The 26554-nt window shown below is 37.0% G+C and overlaps 1 protein-coding gene and 1 pseudogene across 3 annotated transcripts in view; one reads left to right on the forward strand and one right to left on the reverse strand.

Moving 5' to 3' along the window:
• Positions 1 to 26554, forward strand: part of COMMD1 (copper metabolism domain containing 1) — a 191815-nt gene that overhangs the window by 88325 nt on the left and 76936 nt on the right. The window lies entirely within an intron of this gene.
• Positions 1969 to 26045, reverse strand: LOC115509808 (annotated as a pseudogene).

Below are 26554 nucleotides of genomic sequence, written 5' to 3' on the forward strand. Positions count from 1 at the left end.
GGAGGGTGGGTGATGGGTATTGAGGAGGGTACCTTTTGGAATGAGCACTGGGTGTTGTATGGAAACCAATTTGACAATAAATTTCATATATTGGAAAAAAAAAAAGCTTATGATTCCTGTATTTATGTGGAGTTGAGAACCACCATGTTAAAGGTAGGCAAATAATCTGGTTTAAAGTGTAAATAGAACTTGGTATCAAATTTTTACAGTAAGAATTCAATATATGTCAACATACTTCTACTTACCATAATTTATGGAGTGCCTGGGGACTTTTTATTCAGGAACTAGTTGTGGTAGTGGTGGTTTTTTTGTCTTCCTTTCTCTATTTCAATTGCTTTCTCCTGCTCAGTTTGTCTGCATTACTTCTCTCTTTGGTCCGAGGAGTACATTTGACGATCCGCAGCCAAGTATGTACGTGCATTGACTTTTTTTTATTAATACAATATAAAATACTTTTGGGATATGAGGAAGCCAAAATAATAGAGAAGTCACTCACTAAAGCATATACATTTATGGAAATCTGTAGAGCTAGAGAAAATGAGTATGCATTAGTGACCTAATTACTTATAGTGGATATTTTTCTTCAGTAGAAATAAAAAATTTTGCAAGAATAAAACATTAATTCAGTGGTAGCAGTACACAGAAGATTTTGAGGTGAACATTTCATGTACAAAGAAAAGTACATCAAATGCTTTACTTGTGTGATTGAGAGCCTATCATATTTAGTCATAAACCACTTAGGGTCCCCAAGGCTTGAGGACTGTTGGAATCTGGCATGTGTCTTTAGGAAAGTTTTGTTGTTTCATGTACTTAGTTAACTCCATGTTGTTTTCTTTCCTGGAACTTAAATAGAGATTACCATAGAATGTTTGTTTTGTTTTTTTTTTTTAATAGTAACTTTTAGGGGGTTAATTTATATATTTAGTGGAGTTTCATTTATTGGTTATTTTTTTTAATGACTGAATTTTGGTATTTTATGAAGATGTACCAGTTTTTCTTTGGCGACTTCTGTTTTTTAAATTTATTTATTTTTCTTAGTAATCTCTACACCCAGTGTGGGGCTCAAACTCACAACCCTGAGATCGAGTGTCTCATGCTCTTCCCACTGTGCCAGCCAGGCAGGCCTCTTTTGTGACTTCTTGTTTTCAAGACCAATAAGACATTTTGTGAGGAAACACTTAGCCACAACCTCAGTTCTCAACCATTTAGTAATAAATGTTTAATAAAAATTGTTCTTTCATATACATTTTGAAGTGTCCTATCTGTAGAGACCTGAAATATAATGTTCTGTTTCTTTATTGCCCTTTTTTTTTTTTTAAATGGCTAATGTTATTGCCTTTTCTAGACTAGGTTTTAGTGTACCAAACATCCTCTAGTTTTGTGGGTTTTCAGCAGACCTAGGGAAGAAGATAGACTGCCTTTAGATTGATCTGATTGTTTTTCTGACCAACTCATTATATGTTCAGTCCTGTCATTTATATGCAAGTAGGATATGAGGAATATACAATGATATACTCACTCTGATTTACAGAATGAAAATAGTTTAGACTCTGGATTAAAAAGCCAACATTTGGCTGAAGGATAGGTAAACATCCAATCTCAAAGGAAAGTATTGACTTATATTTAATTTCCACAATTCCTTCTAAAACTAAATGCACTGATGATCTTGTGTAATTCTGGCTAATAAGGAGTGAGAACCTGCTAAAACCTATGATTATTATTCAGGGGTTTTTTTGGAGAATTCTCATTTTTTGAATAATTGTTGTGATACAACATGGAATTTCTGAATTACAAATAAATAAATTTCACTTTTCGAACATTTGATGTGTTACTTTTTAATACCAATGGGTTTGGTAACAGCCTCAAGTTGACCTGACAATGGCTGACAACTGGCGGACGACCTTCCTATTATTCGATCTGCTTAATAATAAGACCTTTGCTTCTTCTGTCATTCTTCCAGGGAATGGCCTACTGCTCTCCTTTGTGTACAGTCTGGGCAAACCGACTGGTGATAGCAAGAGTAGTGTCAATGAAGCAGTCCACACAGTAGAGAGACAGTTTTCAGTGCAAGTGTCTAGGTGATTCCCTGGCTTCTGCACACTTTTATCCCAGCATAGCTCCATGAAGGGATGCACCTGTGCAGGGAACCGTGTGCGCCTTCTGTTCAGCTGCCACCAGCTGCTACAACTCTGCTTTGTCTGCCTAACCCAGCTGCCATGGTCCTCCTCAAGCTTGGGCCCGTAATAACCAATTTCTGCTGAGCTCTTTATGCACCGCTATAGCTTCACAAGCTTGAGCAATGCCACCAGAACTCCCTGCTTTGTGTCAGAGGAGAAGAAGCCAAGTTTAAAACTCACACACATTCCCTCTCTGACACTCTCTTTTCTCTCTTGCATAGACGCATATGTACATACATACATTTTATGTGTGTGTATGTAAATGTATGGAAGAAATTAAGAAATACAAAGATAGGATATACAGAATGAATAAATTGCCACTGTATTTTATCAGTGCTCAGTCACCATTTGAAGATCGTGTTGCTTTACTCTAAATAGCTACCAAGGGGAGCTTAGATATCTCATTTGGGTATATAAGCTGTAATGGTTGGCCATTGATCATTCTTGTAAGCTTGATTTTCACTTTCAGCAATGTAATAAAGGAAAGCTTCCAGAGAAATTAGTGAAGCTAACATAATAAACCGTAGGGACTGATGAAAGAAATTTAACAGTTTGGGGGAACTGAATCAGTTTAGAATGCATTTTTCAAAATAAATTATTTGTTTTATGTTTTATATCCAGTTTAGAACATGGAGTTTACTTAAACTTTAGTTCTGAATGGACCAACTCTTTTTTGTACTCTAAGATGTGTTTCTTAATAGTTTGTGTTCTAGAGGTCCCTGGGTGGCTAGTCAGTTGAGTGTCCAACTTCAGCTCAGGTCATGATCTCACCACTTGTGGGTTCAAGCCCCGTGTCAGGTTCTGTGCTAATAGCTCAGAGCCTGCTTTGGATTCTGTGTCTCTCTCTGCCCCTCCCCTGCTCATGTTCTGTCTCTCTCTTTCTCTCTCTCTCTCTCTCAAAAATAAACATAAAAAAAAGTTTGTGTTCTAAAGTTGATGTCCTAAATTTATAGTTCCAATATATAATTTACAGAAGACAATGTCTAAAGTCTATAACCACACAGAAAAGAAAAAGAGTAAGAAATTTTGTCTCCCTTGAAAGCTGTTGTGAAACACACTGCTCATGTTTGTTGAAAAACAAACGTGGAGGTCCAAAACTTAGTATTTAAATTCTGACTGGGGCGCCTGGGTGGCTCAGTCAGTTGAGCATCCAACTTTGGTTCAGGTCATGATCTCATAGCTCGTGAGTTCGAGCCTCACGTTAGGCTCTGTGCTGACAGCTGAGAGCCTGGAGCCTGCTTCGGATTCTGTTTCTCCCTCTCTCTCTGCCCCTAACCCACTTGCATTCTGTCTCTGTCTCTCTCAAAAAATAAATAAATAAACATTAAAATTGTTTTTTTAAAATTCTGACTAACTCTGAATTAGCTATTTACAAAAAATACCTTGTACAGAAGGAAATGTTTACCAAAAAAAGAAAAAGATGCTAAAAAATACTTTTAACATTACTAATTAGAATGGATAGTTACATAACAGTGAATATGTAATAGTTAATGGGGAAAAATTTAAGTTTAAAGTTGTTACCTAGTTATGAAAGATTAAAATCAGAATTATTCAGTAGTGGATAATTTACCAGTTGAAAAGTAGACATTTTGAGTATGTTTTATATATTGCACTTCTTATTGTGTAATAAGAAGTGGTATTTCATATTTTTGATGTGTTAAATATTAGTTTGCTCCACTCTTAATCTAGTACTTGGTTTTTCTTAGTTAAGTCTTTGTTTAAAAATTTATATAATGCTTTGCATTTATTTTGATCTTAAGTAACAGCCTTTTGAGATTTCAGTTACTTGACCCAGGAGGAACATTTGACATACTTGAATTCCCTTTTCTTTAAAACACTTGTTCTGGGGCGCCTGGGTGGCGCAGTCGGTTAAGCGTCCGACTTCAGCCAGGTCACGATCTCGCGGTCCGTGAGTTCGAGCCCCGCGTCAGGCTCTGGGCTGATGGCTCAGAGCCTGGAGCCTGCTTCCGATTCTGTGTCTCCCTCTCTCTCTGCCCCTCGCCCGTTCATGCTCTGTCTCTCTCTGTCCCAAAAATAAATAAACGTTGAAAAAAAAAAATTAAAAAAAAAAAAACAAAAAACAACAGTGGCATATCTTTAAAAAAAAAATAAATAAAAAAAAATAAAACACTTGTTCTTCCAGGATACTACATTTGCCTGATTTTCCTCCTCGCTTCCTAGTCTGCTCTTTTCTTCCCCCTTTTTAGGTATCTTGCTGGTTCTGTCTCATTTCCCCAACATCTAGAAGTTGGAGTGTCCCTGGCCTCAAGACCATGGTCCTCTTTTCTATCTACAACACACTTCCTAGGTGATCTTAACCATTTTCGTGGATTTAAATATCATCTGATGCTAACAATTTCTAAATTATATGTTCAAGCTGGATTCCTTGCCTAAATTCCAGGTATATTTTTGTGACATACTTGAGAATTCTACCTAAATGTGAAAAGGGTATCAAAAAATTGAGGCGTACCTGTGTGGCTCAGTTGGTTAAGCATCCAACTTAGGTTCAGGTCGTGATCTCGCGGTTCGTGAGATCGAGTCCCACATCGGGCTCTGTGCTAACAGCTCAGAGCTTAGAGCCTGTGTCAGAATCTGTGACTCCCTCTCTCTCTTCCCTTCCCCTGCTCATGCTGTGTCTCTCTCTGTCTCTCAAAAAATAAATAAACATTAAAAATAAATTTTTTTAATTGAATATGCCGAAAACTAAGTTCCTTATATGCCTCCCAAGCCTATTCCTCCTTCATTTTCTGCATCTCAGTTAGTAGCACCTCCAGTCTTCCAGTTTATATCCTCTCTTTTTCTCACATCCACATCTAGTCTGTCATCAAATCCTGCTGGATTTAATTTTAAAATATAGCTAAAATGTTACTACTTCTCATTACCCCCCACTCCTCTGTTCAGATCACCAACACTTCTAGATTATAACAACATCCTCCCAACTGGTCTGTTTGCATCTCCTCTTTAACTTATTCTCAACACACTGTAGTATGTCAACAGAGTATCTCTCTTAAAGTGTAAGACAAATCATGTATTCATGGCTCTCACCTCACTCTAGTGGTTTCCTATCTCAATCAGATTAATAGTTGTCTCCCTTATTCCTTTTCTGTAACTAGACCCTATGGTCTCCTTGCTGATTCCTGGAATATAATAGGCATGCTCCTTCTTTAGGGCCTGTACATTTGTTGTTCCCTTTCTCTGGGTTGATCTTCCCTCAAATATCTGAAATATCTGCAATATTGACCTTTCCACTTTCCTGACATCTTTTTTTTTTTTTTTTTAATTTTAAATTCATCTTCTCAATATGGCTTTCACTGACCACCTCTCTAAAAGTTCAGTCCTCCAGGGGTGCCTGGGTGGCTCAGTCAGTTACACATCTGACTCTTCATTTCGTTTCAGGTCATGATCTCATGATTCATGAGATCATGCCCTGTGTTGGGCTCTGTGCTGTCAGTGTGGAGCCTGCTTAAGATTCTCTCTCACCTTCTCTCTGTCCCTTCTCAGTTCTCGTGCACACACACTCTCTCTCAAAATAAACATTTAAAAAAATGTTTCTCTTAAAAAAAAAGTTTAGTTCTCCACTTCCTGCTTTATTTTTTTTTTTAATTTTTTTTTCAACGTTTTTATTTATTTTTGAGACAGAGAGAGACAGAGCATGAACGGGGGAGGGGCAGAGAGAGAGGGAGACACAGAATCGGAAACAGGCTCCAGGCTCCGAGCCATCAGCCCAGAGCCTGACGCGGGGCTCGAACTCACGGACCGCGAGATCGTGACCTGGCTGAAGTCGGACGCTTAACCGACTGCGCCACCCAGGCGCCCCTCCTGCTTTATTTTTAAAAACTTCATTGAGCTATAATAGCCATACAATAAACTGTATCCATTTGAAGTATCTGATTTGATTAATTTTGGCTGGTGTATACACTTACCAAATTACCACTGTAGTCAAGAGACAGAATGGGTCCCCGCTGAGACACAGCACAGGTGGTCATAAGAGGGAAGTATATAGCAATCCAGGCCTTCCTAGAGAAGGAAGGAAGGTCTCAGATACACAACCTAACCTTACACCTTAAAGAGCTGGAAAAAGAACAGCAAATAAAACCCAAAACCAGCAGAAGATAGGAAATAATAAAGATTAGAGCAGAAATCAATACCATCGAAACCAAAAAAACGGTAGAACAGATCAGTGAAAACAGAAGCTGGTTCTTTGAAACGATTAACAAAATTGATAAACCACTAGCCAGTTTGATCAAAAAGAAAAAGGAAAGGACCCAAATAAATAAAATGAAGAATGAAAGAGGAGAGATCACAACCAACACAGCAGAAATAAAAGCAATAGTAAGAGAATATTGTGAGCAATTATACACCAATAAAATGGGAAATCTGGAAAAATGGACAAATTCCTAGAAACACATAAACTACCAAAACTGAAACAGGAAGAAATAGAAAATTTGAACAGACCCATAACCAGTAAAGAAATCGAATTAGTAATCAGTCTCCCAAAAAACAAGAGTCCAGTGCCAGATGGCTTTCCAGGGGAATTCTACCAAACATTTAAGGAAGAGTTAACACCTCTCTCTTGAACCTGTTCCGAAAAATAGAAATGGAAGGAAAACTTCCAAACTCTTTCTATGAAGCCAGCATTACCTTGGTTCCAAAACCAAAGACCCCACTAAACAGGAGAACTATAGACCAATTTCCCTGATGAACATGGATGCAAAAAATCCTCTACAAGATATTAGCCCACTGGATCCAAAAATACATTAAAAAATATATTCACCAAGACCAAATGGGATTTATACCTTGGATGCAGGGCTGGTTCAATATTCACCAAACAATCAATGTGATTCATCACATCAATAAAAGAAAGGACAAGAACCACATGATCCTCTCAATAGATGCAGAGAAAGCATTTGACAAAATACAACATCCTTTCTTGATAAAAACCCTCAAGAAAGTAGGGATAGAAGGATCATACCTCGAGATCATAAAAGCCATATATGAAAGACCCAACGTTAATATCATTCTCAATGGGGAAAAACTGAGAGCTTTCCCCCTAAGGTCAGGAATGAGACAGGGATGTCCACTCTTGCCACTGTTACTCAACATAGTATTGGAAGTCTTAGCCTCAGCAGTCAGACAACACAAAGAAATAAAAGGCATCCAAATCAGCCAGGAGGAGGTCAAACTTTCACTCTTTGCAGATGACATGATACTCTATATGGAAAACCCAAAAGATTCCACCAAAAAACTGCTAGAACTGATCCATGAATTCAGCAAAGTGGCAGGATATAAAATCAATGCACAGAAATCGGTTGCATTCCTATACATCAACAATGAAGCAACAGAAAGAGAAATCAAGGAATTGAGCCCATTTACAATTGCACCAAAAACCATAAAATACCTAGGAATAAATCTAAAGAGGTGAAAAATTTATACACTGAAAACAATAGAAAGCTTATGAAATAAATTGAAGAAGACACAAAAAAATGGAAAAATATTCCATGTTCCTGGATAGGAAGAATAAATATTGTTAAAATGTCAATACTACCCAAAACAATCTACATGTTCAATGCAATACCTATCAAAATAACACCAGCATTCTTTACAGAGCTAGAATAAACAATCCTACAATTTGTATGGAACCAGAAAAGACCCCAAACAGCCAAAGCAAATCTTGAAAAAGAAAACCAAAGCAGGACGCATCACAATCCCGGACTTCAAGCTGTATTACAAAGATGTAATCATCAAGACAGTATGGTACTGGCACAAAACCAGACATTCAGATCAATGGAACAGAATAGAGAACCCAGAAATGGGTCCACAAACATATGGGCAACTAATCTTCGATGAAGCAAGAAAGAATATCCAATGGAATAAAGACAGTCTCTTCAGCAAGTGGTGCTGGGAAAACTGGACAGTGACATGAAGAAAAATGAATCTGGACCACTTTCTTACACCATACACAAAAATAAACTCAAAATGGCTGAAAGACCTAAATGTAAGATAGGAAGCCATCAAAGTCCTCGAGGAAAAAGCAGGTGAAAACCTCTTTAACCTCGACCGCAGCAACTTCTTACTCAACACGTCTCCAGAGGCAAGGGAAACAAAGGCAAACATGAACTATTGGGACCTCATCAAAATAAAAAGCTTCTGCACAGTGAAGGAAACAATCAGCAAAACTAAAAGGCAACCGACAGAATGGGAGAAGATATTTCCAAACGACATATCAAATAAAGGGTTAGTATCTCAAATCTATAAAGAACTTATCAAACTCAACACCCAAAAAACAAATAATCCAGTGAAGAAATGGGCAAAAGACATGAACAGACACTTCTCCAAAGAAGACATCCAGATGGCCAACAGACACATGAAAAAATGCTCCACATCACTCATCATCAGGGAAATACTAATCAAAACCACAGTGAGATACCATCTCACACCTGTCATAATGGCTAACAGTAACAACTCAGGCAACAACAGATGAACACAAGGGAAGGCAAGCAAAAATAATATAAAAACAGGGAGAGATACAAAACACAAGAGACTCTTAAATATGGAGAACAGGGGCGCCTGGGTGGCGCAGTCGGTTAAGCGTCCGACTTCAGCCAGGTCACGATCTCTCAGTCTGTGAGTTCGAGCCCCGCGTCGGGCTCTGGGCTGATGGCTCAGAGCCTGGAGCCTGTTTCCGATTCTGTGTCTCCCTCTCTCTCTGCCCCTCCCCCGTTCATGCTCTGTCTCTCTCTGTCCCAAAAATAAATAAACATTGAAAAAAAAAATAAAATAAATAAATAAATATGGAGAACAAAGAGAGGGTTACTGGAGAAGTTGTGGGAGGGAGAATGGGCTAAATGGGTAAGGGACATTAAGGAATCTACCCCTGAAATCATTGTTGCACTATATGCTAACTAACTTGGATGCAAATTAAAATAAACAAATATAGTAAAAAAAAAAATCGTAAGGAAAATATATTTATAGTACTGTACAATATTAAAAAAAAAACCTGTGTATAAGTGGGTAAAAAAAGAGACACGATGTGTCTATCGGTCCCCAAAAGTTTCATTGTACCCCTTTATGGTCTTTCCCTCTCTCCGTCTAATTCCTGGGCAACCACTGATCTACCTTTTGTTATCATAGATTAGTTTTTTCTTCTTTATTTTTTCTTCCTACCACTTATTAGTAACTAACATAGTATATATTTTTATTTTACTTACTAATGTTGCCTGTACTCCTCATTAGTATATAAGGGGGCAAGGATTTTTGTTGTGTTCTTCACTGATGTGTCCTAATGTTCTAGGATGCTGCCTGGCACGTGATGTTCAGTAAATATTTGTTGAATGAATAAATGTATCACATAATCCACTATTTACTAAGCATCTACCCTATGTCAGACACTGTGTAGGTGTTGGGGATATATCAGTGAACAACACAGAGAAGTCTTTAATGGAGCTGATAGAAAAAGAAAAATAGTAGCACTTAGTGTAAGAAACTATATCAGAGACTCAAGAACCTTACCTAAGCTCAGAAGAGGGAATGGCCCTCTTTACCCAGAAAGTTAAGGAAGGCAGTTCTGAGGAGGTAACATTTGCATTTGATTTCTTGGACAACTTCAAATCTCCTATTCAGAGCTGAGAGTCATGAACTAAGAAAAGTTGGTACAGGCAGAATGCATTCTTCAGAGTTTATGAATATAGCCCTTGCATTTAACAGATAGGTGTGACCTTTGGTAGGATTTAATACAGGTTTCTGATACTGGTCGTTTCTGGGTTTTTGTTTGTTTGTTTGTTTATTTGTTTATCACGTCCTACATGTTGGTTTTTCAGTTTCTCAACCCATAGGCAGAAAGAAGTAGCAAGAAATAAATTGGCAGAAAAATTATTGCAAGCAAAAGCAAGACTCATTTAGTGTTGTGGTCTCAATGTCACTGAATATCAGACTCACCCAGGGAGCTTTAAAAAATTAGGGATATCCATGGGACACCTGGGTAGCTCAGTCTGTTGAGCGTCTGACTTCGGCTCAGGTCATGATCTCACAGGTTCGTGAGTTTGAGCCTAGCATCGCTCTCTGTGCTGATAATGCAGAGCCTGCTTGGAATTCTGTGTCTCCCTTTCTTTCTGCCTCTCCCCGTCTCATGCTCTCTCAAAAAAAAAAAAAAAAAAAAAGTGGTGCCCAGATCCCACTTCAAAGTAAGGGGCTACTGTTTTAGCTTGAATGAGGAAAGGGTTTTCTAAGGAGGCAGGCTGATCTAGGAGCACAAAATAGAGAGGGAACAGCTAAGGTGCAAGCAGTTGGCTTTGGTAAGAAATTTCAACTTTTACCCTAATTAGGATACCATTGGAAGGTTTCAAACAAAGGAATGATGCAACATGATTTATGTTCTTATAGGATCACTTTGATTCATGTGTGAAGGATGGATTGTAGTACATTCCAGAGTGAAGCCATGATACCAAGATCCCCCTGCAAATATATATATATATATATATATATATATATATATATATATATATATATATATATTTATCACTAAGATTGGAATTGGTTTTTTTGCACGTTAAAAGCAATTCTTTTTTTTTGCTTCCAATCTCTGTGTGATAGTATTTAGGTAAAATGAGATCTCAAAGTAAAAATAAAATACAAAACAAAAAACTCCATCCTTCTTTCTGTTAGCAAGGCTAAGTATCCAGAATGAACAAAGCCAAAATTCATACTGCATTTCTAAATGGAGTTATATAGTCTTCTGACAAATTCTGTTCCACAATTTTGACACTTCTTTTCCTTTTTAAATTTTATTGTAACATGTTTCAAAATTTATCAAGCCCAGGGATAACTAATAAAAATTAGTATTGTGCCAAAGGGGGAAAAAAATGAAGCCAGGAGAACACTTGGAGCTATTGTAGTGGTCCAGGTCAGATGATATTAGCAGGGAAGATGGAGATAATTTTAGCAGTCAAGGTGGAAAGAAGTGAGCAGACAGAAGAAATGTTTTGAATGCAGATGAATTGCTTTGAGATGAGTTGGAAGGCATATAGAAAAGGAAAGAAAGTGAGGATTAGAGATAACTCTTTGGGTTTTTTGCATAAGTATTTTAGTTTAAATTGATGATCCTAGTTTAATAGTTTTATTGCTAAGTTGACCATCCAATACACAACTTGAGTTTTCTAATAGCTATAATTAGCTCTTCCACTTGGGAAAAAATAAAAGAAATTATTTAACGTTTGGCTGCTGAGAAAATGCTGCTTGTGCTGAAATAATTTTATTTTTAAACTCCAAATTTATAAAGAGATGCATTTGGGTTTCCTGAACTTAAACTTTTCCTAACAGACTTTGAAAGAAACTATTGTTTCTTAAGATGTGTCCTTTTCTGTATGTATATTATATTTCATTAAAATGATTTAAAGAGGGAGAAAGAGGTTTGAGTGTTTGTCTTTGTAAACTCATTGACCCTGTGAGAATGGGGCTTTGCCGCTGCTCAAGTTTTCAGCTTCTGACTAGTTGCCTGCCAACAGCTGGCCCCTGGTGTTGGACTTCTTTCAGATTGTTGCTGTTCAGACTCTGTGGTTCTATTCTTGGGGACAGATGGGGTGCTTGAAAGGAAGCCAGGACACCAAGCCTTAATAGGACTTGGAAATAATTTTAGATGTAAGTTTTTGTGCTAAGATTAGGGTGACAGTGTATCATGCTCAGCAATGTGGAAACTGCTTGTGTTTTTCTAGTATTTGTATACTGGCTGCTTGGCTGTGGGCTTCATTCCATGTATGCCCCTGCTCTACTGCCAAGATGAATGCAGAAGGCCTCTGGCCCAAACTCATTCTTAGCTCTTGTTTTTTTTTACTGTATAAAATATACATAACATAAAATTGATCACTTAACCATTTTTAAGTGTAGAGTTCAGTGGTACTAAGCACTTTCACAATGTTGTGTAACCATCCCCATTCTTCTCTTTCCAGAACTTTTTCATCATCCTCAAACAGGAATTCTACATCCATTAAACAGTAACTCCCCATTCCTACCTCTCTCTGGCCTTTAGTAACCTCTTTTAACTCTCTGTGTGTATAAATTTCCCTGTTCTATGTACATCATATAAGTGGAATCATAGAATATTTGCCCTTTGGCTTATTTTGCTTAGTAGAATATTTTAAGATTCATCTCTGTTGTAACATGTATCAGAATTTCATTCCTTTTTAAGGCTATTCCATTGTATGTATATACCAGATTTTATTTATTTGTAGTGATGGACATTTGAATTCTTTCCACCTTTTGGTTATTGTAAATAATGTTGATATGGACATGGATGTACAAATATCTATTTGAATCCCTGCTCTTAATTCTTTTGGGTGTATACCTAGTAGTGGGATTTCTGGGTCATATGGTAATTCTATGTTGATGTTCTTGAGGAACTACCAAACTGCTTTTCTACAGTGGCTGCAGAATTTTACATTCTTTCCAGCAATGCATGCGTATTCCAGATTTTGCAGATCCTTGTCAATCCTTCCTTCCTTCCTTCCTTCCTTCCTTCCTTCCTTCCTTCCTTCCTTCCTTCAATAAATTGCCATCCAGATGTGTGTGAAGTGGTATTGTGGTTTTGATTCCCTAATGATTAGTGATGTTAAACATCTTTTCCTATGCTTATCTGCCATTTGTTAATTTTCTTTGGAGAAGTATCTATTCAAGTCCTTTGTCCATTTTTTAACCTTTTGTTGTTGTTGTTGCTTTTGGTGTTATTATTGAGTTATAGGAGTTCCTTATATATATTCTGAGTATCAGTCCCTTACAGATATATGATTTGCAGATATTCTCTCACATTCAGTTGGTTTCCTTTTCACTTTTTAGATAATATCCTTTGATGAACAAAATTTTTAAAATGTTTATTTATTTTTGAGAGAGAGGGAGAGGGAGAGGGAGAGGGAGAGCATGAGTGGGGGAAGGGCAGAGAGAGAGGGAGAGAGAGAATCCCAAGTGGGCTCTGCATCGACAGCACAGAGCCTGATGCAGGGCTCGATCCCACCAACCCATGAGATCATGACCTGAGCCAAAATCAAGAATTGGACACTCAACTGACTGAGTTATCCAGATGCCCCTGATGCAGAACAATTTTTAATTTTAATGTACTCCAGTTTATTTATTCTTTTGTTTCCCATGCTTTTGGTGTCCTATCTAAGAAATCATTGCCAAATCCAGTGTCATGAAACTTTTCCCCAATGTGTTTAGCTCTTAAACGTTTAAGTTTTTGACCCATTTTGAGTTAATTTTTCTGTATGGTATAAGACCATTCTTAGCACTTTTGTGTGGATTTTTAAAAATGATTTCTCAATTGGGAATAGAGAAAGTGGGACTCTTGAACTTGGAAGCTAAGTTTCAGGTTTCTCATTTTTCTGAACTTTCTTGATAGCTCTGTGTGTAATTAATTAAAGAGAGCTTAGCAGTATCGCTCAAGATGCAGGTAGCAATAAATGATGAGTGGTAGTCACTAGGAACCAGCTCCGATTAACTGCCAAATAAGTTCATCTTTCTTTTTATTGCCAGGGTTATTAACATAAGTAGATTAGAGGAAGTCAATAACAAAGGAAGTATAGCTGAATTTTAATAAGTCATTTAATAGTCTTGTGGATATGTAGAGAAGCATGAACCAAATTATGATGATAAAGCTAGTGAGTACATAGCTAAATGACTGGTCACATCAAATAGTATTGATCACAAAATGAATTTGGTTGGTCATCCTGTGATACTTCCCCTTCATACACTCTCTTAGTCTAAAGAAAACAACCTTGTCTTCTAAGAAAATAATTTAAGGCTTCTATGCCCAATCACCTATATATATTGTATAGTCCAACCAAGCAGAACTCTGTTTTCCATATATGTGTATGTTGTTGCTCTTTGGAATGTTCTTTATCCACTCCCCATTTTCATGGGGTAAAATTTTTTCTCTTCTTCACAGTCCATACTACTAAATACCTCTGTCATGAATTCCTCTCTAGTTATGTCAATTGGCTCTGATAATCTGAATTCTCAGGATATTTTGAACTTTTCTTTAGTATTTGATACAACAAAGATTTAAAAGAAAAAACACGGGTGGCTCCATCCGTTAAGCATCTGACCGGTTCAGGTCATGCTCTCACAGTTTGTGAGTTTGAGCTCTGTGTCAGGTTCTGTGCTGACAGCTCAAAGCCTGGAGCCTGCTTTGGATTCTGTGTCTCCCTCTCTCTCTCTGTCCCTCTCCCGCTTGTGCTCTGTCTCTCTCTCCTTCAAAGATAAACATTAAAAAAAATTTTTAAAGAAAAAACAAAGCATGTATATTGTTGTCTAAATTAAGCAAAAAAAAAAAAAAAAAAAAAGAGTTATGTGGGTTATGTACTTAGGAAGCCCAAAAATGGTTCCTGGCTTTAGATATGTCTTGGCTTTGTTCATCTTATTCTGTAAACAAGCTTACTTATCAGGCCCATACTCATCTTTTCAGCTTAGCAACACCAGTGGGGAAAGAGATGCTTCTCTCTTCCCAATATATATGTGTTGATTAAAGACTGATGCTTATTTTTCCTGCTTAGGTCACATGGCTACCCATGGAGAAGTCACTCTTTATAGGAATTAGGGTAATTTAAGCTTGTAATATTTGTCCAGTTCTTTGACAAGGATAAGGTGTAGATTGACAGCTGATACTACACAGAATAAGTAAGTAGTTTGTTTTTTTTTTAATTTTTTTTTTCAATGTTTATTTATCTTTGGGACAGAGAGAGACAGAGCATGAACGGGGGAGGGGCAGAGAGAGAGGGAGACACAGAATCGGAAACAGGCTCCAGGCTCTGAGCCATCAGCCCAGAGCCTGACACGGGGCTCGAACTCCCGGACCGCGAGATCGTGACCTGGCTGAAGTTGGACGCTTAACCGACTGCGCCACCCAGGCGCCCCTGAATAAGTAAGTAGTTTTGCAAAGGAATTAGGCATACTGTATAAACAAAACCAATTATGTGTCCATTACATTGTCTTATTAGTTTATACCTTCAAGAAGCCTACAATTTATCATTAATATTTGTATCCCTTAAAGCCTCAAAATATTAAAACAGGTGTTAGATAAATTTTTGAATGAATTAATAAGGGTGAGAATCCATATATTACTTATCTACTGCTACATAGTAGTAGATAATTTTAGACCCCTAAAATTAGGGTCTTAAAACTAACAAACATTTATTATCTCATGTAGGACTTGGGATAGGGATTTGTGAGGAGATTAGCTAAGTGATTCTAGCTCACGGTTCCTATTGAGTTGCATTGGATATTGGCCACAGCTATAGCCATCCCAAGGGTTGACTGGGACTGTAGGATCTATATCCAGGTTCACTTATGAGGCTTCAGTTACTTTCTGGTTGTTGGCCATAGAGTGACATAGAAACTGGTTTCTTCCATAGTGAGTGATCCAAGAAAGAAAAAGCAAGCAGGAAGCCACAGTGCCTTGTATGGCTTAGTCACTGACTGGTACGCCATTACTTCTGTTTATAAAAAAAAAGTAGGGGCACCTGGGTGGCTCAGTTGGTTAAGTACCTGACTTCGGCCCAGGTCATGATCTCAAGGTTTGTGACTTTGAGCCCTGCATCAGGCTCTCTGCTGTCAGTCAGCATGGAGCTCGCTTCAGATCTTCTGTTCCCCTCTTTCTCAGCTCCTTCCCACTTTCTCTCTCTTTCAGAATTAAACATTTTTTTAAAAGTATGTATATGCCACAGTTTATTTTTGCTGGGAAATAATGGGGAATAGAGCAGTATAACAAGTATGGAATTAATAAGTTAGCTCTTGTTGGTGCATTATATGTTTTAATTTTCATCCATTTAGCAAATATAGTGTTTAATATAAGAATAGTAACAGTTATTATTTATTATATCCTCTTCATACTCCAGGCACTATTCTATGCATTGACTCATCCAGTCCTCTTACCAACCCTCTGAAATAGGTATGATCTTGGAGGGAGGAGGGAAAGTTATAGATTAACTTTATTTTAAAAATAATTTTAGATTTACACAGAAGTTGCAAAGATAGTAGAATGAGTTCCCTTATTTTCCTCATTCAGTTTTCCCTGTTAACATTTTATATTACCATGGTGTGTTTGTAAAAATAAGGAACTAACTTTGCTACATTGGTATTAAATAAACTACAGATTTCATTTTTATTTTACCAGTTTTTCCATTAATGTTCTCTTTCCGTTCGAGGATCCAATCAGTTGTACCACTAAGTTGCTGACTAAATTGCCTACATTGCATATAGTTGTCGCATCTCCCTAGCTTCCTCTGGTCTGTGACAGTCCCTCATCTTTCCTTAGTTTTCATGACCATACAGTCTTGAAGAGTACTGGTTAAGTCATCCTGTAGAATGTCTCCCATTCTGGGCTTGTCTGTTGTATTTCTCATGGTTCGACTGGAGTTACAGGTTTTGGGAAAGATTATAGCAGAGGTGAAGTGCCTTTCTCATCACACCATATTAGACGTTATGTGCAGTCCACATGACCTGACTCTTGATGTTATCCTTCGTCACGCGTGAAGGTAGTGTTTACCAAGTTTCTCTGTTGTAAAGTTAACCATTTTCCCCTTTCCTTACTCTAGTCTTTGGAAGTTACTTTCTTTTTTTTTTTTTTTATTGTTAGAACCAAGTCTCCAAGTCTAGCCCACATTTAAGGGAAAGGAAATTAGGCTCCACCTTTTGAAGGAGGTGTCAAAGAATTTGTGAACATATTTTAAATCATTACAGTATATTCCTGGCCAAAATTGTTGATGTTCCTCTCACATTTAAAATATACTTGCCCCCTCTCAATATCCTGCAAAAGTCTCTCCCTTTATAGTATCAGCTTATAGTGCAGGATATCATTACATACATCAAGTCTAGGTTTGGATGGAGCATAGATGTTTTTGCCTCATTAGGTGTAGTTCCCTAATTTCAGCTCCTTGAGTATATTACCTCTCTCTCTGAAGATCTGTGAAACCAGAGGCAAATTATCTGCTCCTGGGGCGCCTGGGTGGCGCAGTCGGTTAAGCGTCCGACTTCAGCCAGGTTACGATCTCGTGGTCCGTGAGTTCGAGCCCCGCGTCAGGCTCTGGGCTGATGGCTCAGAGCCTGGAGCCTGTTTCCGATTCTGTGTCTCCCTCTCTCTCTGCCCCTCCCCTGTTCATGCTCTGTCTCTCTCTGTCCCAAAGATAAATAAACGTTGAAAAAAAAAATTAAAAAAAAAAATTATCTGCTCCTGACACACCCAGAATATAGTGGTCAGGCCAGACAGACTAAGATAACCTCTGTAGGCCCTCTTGTTCAAAAGGAGGGAAAATGTTGTCACAAAGTGCCATTACTTCGTACTGCTTCTAAAATTCAACTAAACACAGGTTGGTAGTTCTTTGATTAGAATTCAGAATCTGGGAATTTCTCCATGGCTCTTAGTTTTGTCTCCTGGGCTTTTGGTTCTACAGTTTGAGTTATCTTTTTCTATGAAAGGTAGCCTGTATTGCATTTGTGTAGTTCCCTGCCTGAAAGGACTCTTTATTTTATACTGTTTGTGTTCCTTTCAGTACAAATGGGCAGTGTTTCTGCCCATATAATTCTCTTAAAAACTTTATGGATCTCCTATAAATCTTATTTGGGCTCACTCCATTAGATAAAAAGCCACACTTAAAAATCTCGGTGAGATAAGCTATTTTGTGTCTTGGGATTCTGCTAAGGGACAATGGTCTTTAGCTTGTTGGAAGCTCTAGTGTTTAATTAAAAGAATCTGTGAGTAGTACTTTTAAAATCTTTAAAGGTTGCTTGTTGAACTGAGTGGTACTCAGAAATACTACCTCAGAGCTTTCTGAAGTTATGACAAAGAATTTTATAGCTACATTCTCAACCTCATCTTCTAGACCATGTTTTCTTGGCAATGCCTTGGATTTGAACTTTGTTTGGAAGCCATTTTTATTTTAATATTGTTTGCATCTGGAGAGACTGAGAATCTTCAAAACCAACAAGTTCTATTTTTTTGCTGAACTGTTCTTGAGATGTTTATTAGGAACTTGGAAATTTGGGGTCTGGTTTTCAGTGGTGTAGGACTTGGCAAAAGGAGAGGTCTGGGAATTAGGAGCATTTGTTTACTGGTTATTGAATTCAACAGATTATTGAGGAGCAGAAGGAAGGCCAAAAGCAGAACTTCGAGAAATGTGGACCTTTAATGGGCAAGTAAATAAAGCCTGTGAAGGAGGTGAAGTTGGAGGGGGTCAATGATAGATAAGAGAAATGAAGAGTATAGGATTGGAGAAGTATTGGCCATGGCATGGCTTCAGTTATTTTACATGCTGGATTTGGTGGAAAGTTTTTCAGTTTCCTCTTCATATAAACTCTTTGAGTCAAGGAGGTTAATGCCTTTTATATCATAAGGTTTATAAAATTAGCCTTTCTCTTAAGATGAAAGATGAAAACAGAAAAACAACTTTACTTCTTTCCAGTTTATCTAGTTTTTCTTTTGTTATTCATGCTTTTGATGTTATATCTAAGAATCTATTGCCACATCTGTGTCACTAAGATATACTCCCATGTAGCTCTTATATTTAGGTCTTTGATTGACTTTATTTAGTATATGGAATGAGGTAGGGGTTGAGTGAGTTTTTCCTTTTGACATATATTTAAAAAAATTTTTTTTTTTCAACTTTTATTTATTTTTGGGACAGAGAGAGACAGAGCATGAACGGGGGAGGGGCAGAGAGAGAGGGAGACACAGAATCGGAAACAGGCTCCAGGCTCTGAGCCATCAGCCCAGAGCCTGACGCGGGGCTCGAACTCCCGGACCGTGAGATCGTGACCTGGCTGAAGTGGACGCTTAACCGACTGCGCCACTCAGGCGCCCCTTGACTTATATTTTAGATAAAAGAACCCCAACCTGTGAATGTGTAAGTTCACTCTTATACGTGGAGGACAGGGAGTGTCTAATTCAGGGTGTAGGTTGTTTATTAATTTTTTTACCATAATGTAGTTTTTTTGGGTTTGTTTTGTTTTGTTTTGTTTTGTTTAACTCATGACACTGAGATCAAGACCTGAGCTTAGGTGGAGAGTTGGATGCTTAACTGACTGAGCCACCCAGGCACCCCTCTATAATGTAGTTTTTAATTCTTCTGTAGGTCCCTAGGAAAGTTGCTAAACCACAGTTCTTGACATTTCTTTTTGCTTTCTTTTTGAATTTTTTGAATGTTACTTTTTGAATTTTGATTGTGAAGGAGGAGAGTTCTAGAAAGTATAAGTCAGATATTCTAGGATCAGTCATCTAATATTATTTACCAGTGCTTCCTCTCCCTTCACATGAAATGGGGACCAATGTACTTGATGAACAAATCATGAGGGTATTTTTAGCAGTATATTTAGCTGTTTGTTGTCTTTGGAATGTGCTTTCTTTCTCGTCTCAGGTTTTTATTTGCTTTTAACAATTGAGCAGGGGTACTTCTAAATAACATAATTCTTATAAATTCATACTTTGTACCCCCTGTGCTCCAGTAGAAGTGACATATAAAAAAAAATAGAAACTCAAAAGACTTTGTCATGTTAAAAAAAAGAAACTTGTTTGTGAACCTGAAGTGGAATCAGAGTTAAGAGATGAGTAAGGCTAAAGACATGGGTCTTTCTGTCTCCATACTAAGTGTTGGTAGCTGAGAGTTGGGTTCCTGTGCAATTAAGGGAAGTAGATGTGCTTCACAGACACCATTTATATAAAGTTTTAAAAAATAACTAAGTCACTTAAAAAATATACATGGTGAGGTGCCTGGGTGGCTAAGTTGGTTGAGCATCTGACTGTCGAGTTCAGCTCTGGTCAGGATGTAATGGTTTGCAGGATCGGGCCCCACGGGATGGAGCCCTGCAGGAGGCTCTGCGCTGACAGCACAGATTCTCCTTGGGATTTTCTCTCTCCCGCTCTGTTCCTCCCCTGCTTGTGTGTGCACACATGCGCTCTCTCTCTCTCTCTCTCTCACAAATGAATAAACTTAAAAAAATTTTCATGGAATCGTAATAAAAAAAAAAAAAGTAGATACCTCTGAAGAGTTGAGAGAGGAAAATGAGACAAGGTTAGGAAAAAAAAAAACATCCAGTGGCTTTAACAGTGCAAACTTTTATTACTTAAAAAACATGGAACCCAAAAATTGAGTTGTGTGTGTGTTGAGATAAAGGGGTACTCATAGGAATTTAGCCTAAGGGAACAACCTGAGATTGAACAAATATTTTTTTGTGCAAATATTTATTTGAAATTTATGTGGTAGTAAATTAAAAACAACTGAATGTCCATTAATAGAAGAATGAATAGAGGGCTGATGAAGGAGGATTAGGGAATAACCATATAAATAGTTATACCACTCTATGAATTAATACTATACAGGCATTTAAAAAAGTAATGTTTTGGGGCGCCTGGGTGGCTCGGTCAGTTGAGCATCCAACTTCGGCTCAGGTCAAGGTCTCATGGTTTGTGAGTTTGAGCCCCACATCTGGCTTGATGTTGTCAGTGCAGAGCCTGCTTTGGATCCTCTGTCCCCCTTTCTCTTTGCCTCTCTCCTGCTTGCGTGCATGCTCGCTCTCTCTCTCTCTCAAAAATAAACATATTTTAAAAAAGTAATGTTTTTACAAATTATTTAATGAGCAATTATTTACAATTTTTTATTGGAAAATGTTCATGAAATAATGTTCAGTGTGAGGGGAAAAAAACAAGATACATAACTGTATACATAGCATAATCCAAATGAAAAAAATTATTTTATTCTGGTAAAAGACACAAAATTTACTATTGACATTTTAGTACAGTGTTATACAGCCATCATAATCCAAATTTTATAAATATATATGTACTTGCACAGGAAAAAAGTACCAAAATAATACACAAAAAATGTTTTAGGAGATTGTTTTTGGATGCGGGGATATCTATATTTTTTACTCTGTATCCTTTTAAGTATTTTCCATATTTTTCTGGTGAGATGCTTTGTTTTCTATTCTTAAAAAGTCATACTAAGCTGAAATAGTAATATGTATTTCTTTGATTTTTAATCATTCCAATAAAGTGTTTTCATTTGTTTACTTAAAATGTTGTAGAAAAGGGTGGAGGGCTTTAATAATTTATTTTTGGCTTGTGTCCGAGAAAATGTATTACTATATTAGGTTAATAGAAAGAAAAAGGTTAATTGAGAAGTTCAGTGACCTGGGGATTAAACTTTGATATAACATTTCAGATTTTTTCTTGGTTTCTGGACAAATTGTAAAGTGAACATTATGATTTCATTGAGGTTTTCAAACTTGTTCATAAATATTTGTGCTAATATTTTCTGGTCATAAAATATTCTCCAAATGTGTTTTATACTGTAATTAGCAGTATTTAGGTGACGAGGTTATAGAAGAAGTCTTTGCACTGTGCTTGGATTTAAATGTCTTGGAGACAGTATTTTATTTTACTTGCAGTCTGCACAAAGAAAAACTAGACCTAGGATCTTTTTCAACTAAAGGAAAGACCTAAAAAATTTTAAAATTCCAAATCTGGTGAATTTCCATATAGTGTATGTGATTGTACCTTACACATAAGTAAATTATACATACACCTTTTGCTGTTGATATTTACGTTACAGGGAGGTTAAATAGGAATTTTGTATTGAATCTTTTGGGAAGAACTTTGAAGTTATTCTATGATTATATCAGAGTATCTTACTTTTTCAGGGCTGTCGACCCTATATCAGCATAGTATTTTGAAAATTTAAGATATTTACTATAATATTATTTTCTACCCAAACTTAATACCATTCTGACTTGTAATTTCTTTTCCTCTCAACTAAGTCCTCCCCCCCCCAGTTTTATTGAGATACTGCCTTAGAACATATGTAAGTTTAAGGTGTACAACATGATTATTGATACCTGTATATATTGTGAAATGATTATCACATAAGATTAATACCTCTATCCCCTCACATAACTACTGTGTGTGTGTGTGTGTGTGTGTGTGTGTGGTGATAGCATTCAAGATGTACTGTCTTGGAAACTTTTGAGTATATAATATTGTCCTTTGTACTGTATTCACCATGCTGTACTTTAGATCCCTAAAATTTATTTATCTTTTTTTTTTTTTTTTAGAATTTATTTATCTTGTGGCTAGAAGTTTATACCCTTTGACCAACATCTCCCTGTTTCCCCCACCTCCCAGTCCTTGGCAACCAACATTCTGTTCTCTATTTCTATGAGTTTGGCTTTTTTAGATTCCTCATGTAAGTGAGAACAACAGTATTGTCTTTCTCTTTCTGACTTATTATACTTAGCACACACTTTACTTATTTTACTTATTTTACACACACACACACACACGCACACACACACACACACACACACAATGCCCTCAAGGTTCATCCATATTGTCACAAAAGGCAGGATTTCCTTCTTTTTGTGGCTGAATAATACTCAACTGTGTGTTTGTATATATATCATATTTCTTTATCCATTCGCCCATCATTGGCACTTAGATTATTTGTTTTCATGTCTTGGCTATTGTGCATAATGTTGCAGTGAACATGGAGGTAATTAGATATCTCCTCAAGATAGTGGTTTTGTTTTATTCAGATGTGTACTCACTTCTGTGAGATTGCTGGATCATATGGTAGTCTGATTTTAATTTTTTGAGGAACCTCCCTCCTGTTTTCCAGTAGTGGCTGTACCAATTTATATTCCCACCAACAGTACACTAGGGTTCCCTTTTCTGTATAGCCTCTCCAACATTTGTCTCTTATTTTTGTTTGTTTGGTTGTTTTTAAATAATAGCCATTGTAACAGATGTGAGGTGATACCTCATTGTGGTTTGATTTGCCTTTCCCTGGTGATTAGTAATGTTGAGCATGTTTTCATGTATCTGTTGCCATCTTTTTTTTTTTAATGTTTATTTGTTTCTGAGGCAGACAGAGCATGAGTGGGGGAGGGGCAGAGAGAGAGGGGGAGACACAGAATCAGGAGCAGGCTCCAGGCTCTGAGCTGTCAGCACAGAGCCCGACATGGGGCTCGAACTCACAAACCGTGAGATCATGACCTGAGCCGAAGTCAGTTGCTCAACCGACTGAGCCACCCAGGCGCCCTGTATCTGTTGCCATCTTATATCTTCTTTGGGAAAATTGTCTATTCAGATCTTTTGCCTATTTTTAAAATGGATTGTTTGGGGTTTTCTGTTTTTGTTTTTGTTTTTTGCTAATGACTTATATGAGTTCCTTACGTATCTTGTATACTAACTTCTTACCAGATGGATGGTTTACAAATATTTTCTCCCATTCTGTAGGTTGCCATTTCATTTTGATGTTTGTTTCTTTGCTGTGTAGAAGCTTTTTAGTGTGATGTAGTCCCACTTGTTTGTTTTTTTAATCAAGGTTTAAAAACCCAAATAACTGGCACACATGGGCATTTAACAAGAAACAGTCATTAATGCTATTATAAAGTCTGTTAGTTCTCTTCTCTCTGTGAACAACCTAGAATTTTCCTCTTTCCTGTGTAATTCTGGTGCCTTTTTTTTTAAATTCAACCCCAGAGAAGAAAGTGGAGGTGGTGCTAAGCCAATAATAATTTTTAGAAAATCATTTGCTATTTGACAGATTAGCAAAAGCCCAGTGAGGATGTACTGTTCTTTTTCCTACTTTGCACATGGGGAAAGTCAGGCACAAAGAGGTGAAGTAATTTGCCCAGGATCATACAACTAGTAGAAGAGAGAGCCAGAATTCAGACACAGACCTGTTTGAGTCCAATCAGACCTTAAGTCATAACTCAGCAACCCATTTAACTACCTGTTGCTTTGTGATCAGTGATCTTTATCACTTTTAGCTACCCAGGACCGTCTTTTTTTGGAGGTATACCTCACTCTTTGATACCAAGGCAACTGTGTTCTCTAGGGAGATGATGTTGTCATGAAAAGTATAGGGGAAAGTTAGTAGATTCTGGATCCTGACATTCCTGGACTTAAATTCTACCTCTGGTACTTACTAGCCAAGTCACTAAACCATTATGATCCATCTATACAGTAATTTGATTTAATGAGTTGACTGTGTTATTACTAATTTTTAGAAGAGCATATTCCACTAAGAACTATTATTGTTTGGGGTGCCTGGGTGGTTCAGTCAGTAGAATGTGAAACTCTTGATGTCTTGAGGTCAAGCCCCATGTTGGGAGTAGAGCTTACTTAAAAAAAATTAAAAAAAAAGATGATTATTGTTTTATTTTAAGTAACATACTTTATATAGGGTTGTTTTGACTCATGATTTTTGTCACATACGTCATGTCAGGTAAAGGTTACTGTCAACATGGAAACACTTCTTTAGAACCATGTGGAATATGGGCATTGCTCTGCCTCATTTGGAGACATTTAAATCTTATGCATGATTTTGCGACAGAAAAGAACATCAGTGTCTTCAAGTCCTGTGCATTAATCTAAAAATGGGTAGTAATAGCAACTAAGTTAATTCCCTAAATTTCGTAGTTTTTGTTAGCCTGTTTTGGACATTAAAGGAAACAGCAGATTGGAAAATCCTCTTCAGAGGATTTTTTAGAGGTTTTTAGAGGTTCCTCTTCAGAGGAACTTTTAGAATAGTTTACCTTAGAGACCTAGTGACTGACCATGCCATAGTATTCAGGAAGAACATAGTAGGAACTGATAGTCACCAGGGAGAATCCTGCTGCTCAGATGACTTCATTGATTGTGGTTTTCTGGAAGAATCTTTGCAGAGGTTTCCAGCATGATCACTCTATCTTTAAGTTTCTGCAGAGGTGTGCAGTTAAGGTCTTATTTTTCCGGTGGGAAGGGAAGGGAGGTCATTTTATGAGAGTAGAGAGATGATCTCTTTCTCTGAACGTTATTATAGAGTCTTTATCTCCAGTTTTGACACACTTTAGTTGAATGTATGATAATAATTTAGCAAAACATTACTTTTAAAAAATAGCTTTTAATGCTTTATCTAAACTGTAAATGTATATTTTTTGTAATTCAGGAATCCAGTAGTTTTATTAGCACCGTTATTTTGACTGATGAAAGTATTTGGTTTTTATCAAAATGTTCAGTTGGATTATTTTGGAGCAAATTCCAGAAATCATTTATTCTGTAAAAATCTTATGTCTCTTTATATATATAACCACAATACATAATGACATCTGAAAAAAATTAACAGTATCTTATTAGCTGTCTGGTCATTGTTAAAAATTTTGCCAGTTGTATAACATTTTTTATTTTTATTTTTTTTAAATTTTTTTTTTCAACGTTTATTTATTTTTGGGACAGAGAGAGACAGAGCATGAAGGGGGGAGGGGCAGAGAGAGAGGGAGACACAGAATCGGAAACAGGCTCCAGGCTCTGAGCCATCAGCCCAGAGCCCGACGCGGGGCTCGAACTCACGGACCGCGAGATCGTGACCTGGCTGAAGTCGGACGCTTAACCGACTGCGCCACCCAGGCGCCCCTGTATAACATTTTTTAAAAAGTGTCTACATATCAGCTTTGGTTGATAGGATTTTTAAGTCTCTTTTACTGTGTAGATCCCCCTGTCTTGTTTTTCTCCCTTGTAATTTATTAGTTAAAGAAATTGGGTCATTTGTCCTGTAAAGTTTCCCAAGTTCCAGATTTTGCTGATTGCATTCCCATGAAGTTCTTAATTTAGCATGTTTCTCTGACCCCTCTATTTCCTGTTAGATCTAGAGAAGGGTTTCTCAGTCTCCATTTGCTTTTTTTTTTTTGCTGGATAATTTTTTGTCATGGGGAACAATACAAGATGCATTGTAAGATGATGTTTAGTGTCTCTAGCCACTATATACCAATAGCACCTTCCCCACTTACCCAATTGCGACAACCAAAAATGTCTACTGGCATTGCCAGATGTCCCCCAGTAGCAAAAATTGCCCCCATAGAGAACCACTCATCTAAGAGACTTGTTCAGATTTAGGTTAACTGTCTTGGCAAGGATTCTTCATATGTAGTGATGGTGTTTCCTGTCTTTTCTGAGCACCATTTTTTATCATTCTTTGTCATATACATAGTCTTTTAATAGACCCTATACTGAAATTAAAATATTCCCTGATGTTTTAGAAGCCTTAATTTTAACATTTGATATTTATTTGAGCATATTATATGGTAATATCCAAAATATGTTACTTTACCATTTATTTTGAGCTTTAGAAGAACTAACATATTTTACAAGTTGATAAAAATAAATACAATATATAAGATGACTATATCTTCTTAAAATTTTTTCTTTTACAGCCCCCAGGGTTTCAGTGTAGATTTACAGCTTATATATGCAGATGATTCTTTGTTTTAGTATTATTTTTACAAGGGATAGATTATTCAAAAATTGACAATACCTAGTAACATTAATTAGAATTCCAAATAATTCTAATCCTAATATAATCATCATT

This window comes from Lynx canadensis, chromosome A3 (assembly GCF_007474595.2).
Source record: "Lynx canadensis isolate LIC74 chromosome A3, mLynCan4.pri.v2, whole genome shotgun sequence".
Classification (NCBI taxonomy): domain Eukaryota; kingdom Metazoa; phylum Chordata; class Mammalia; order Carnivora; family Felidae; genus Lynx; species Lynx canadensis.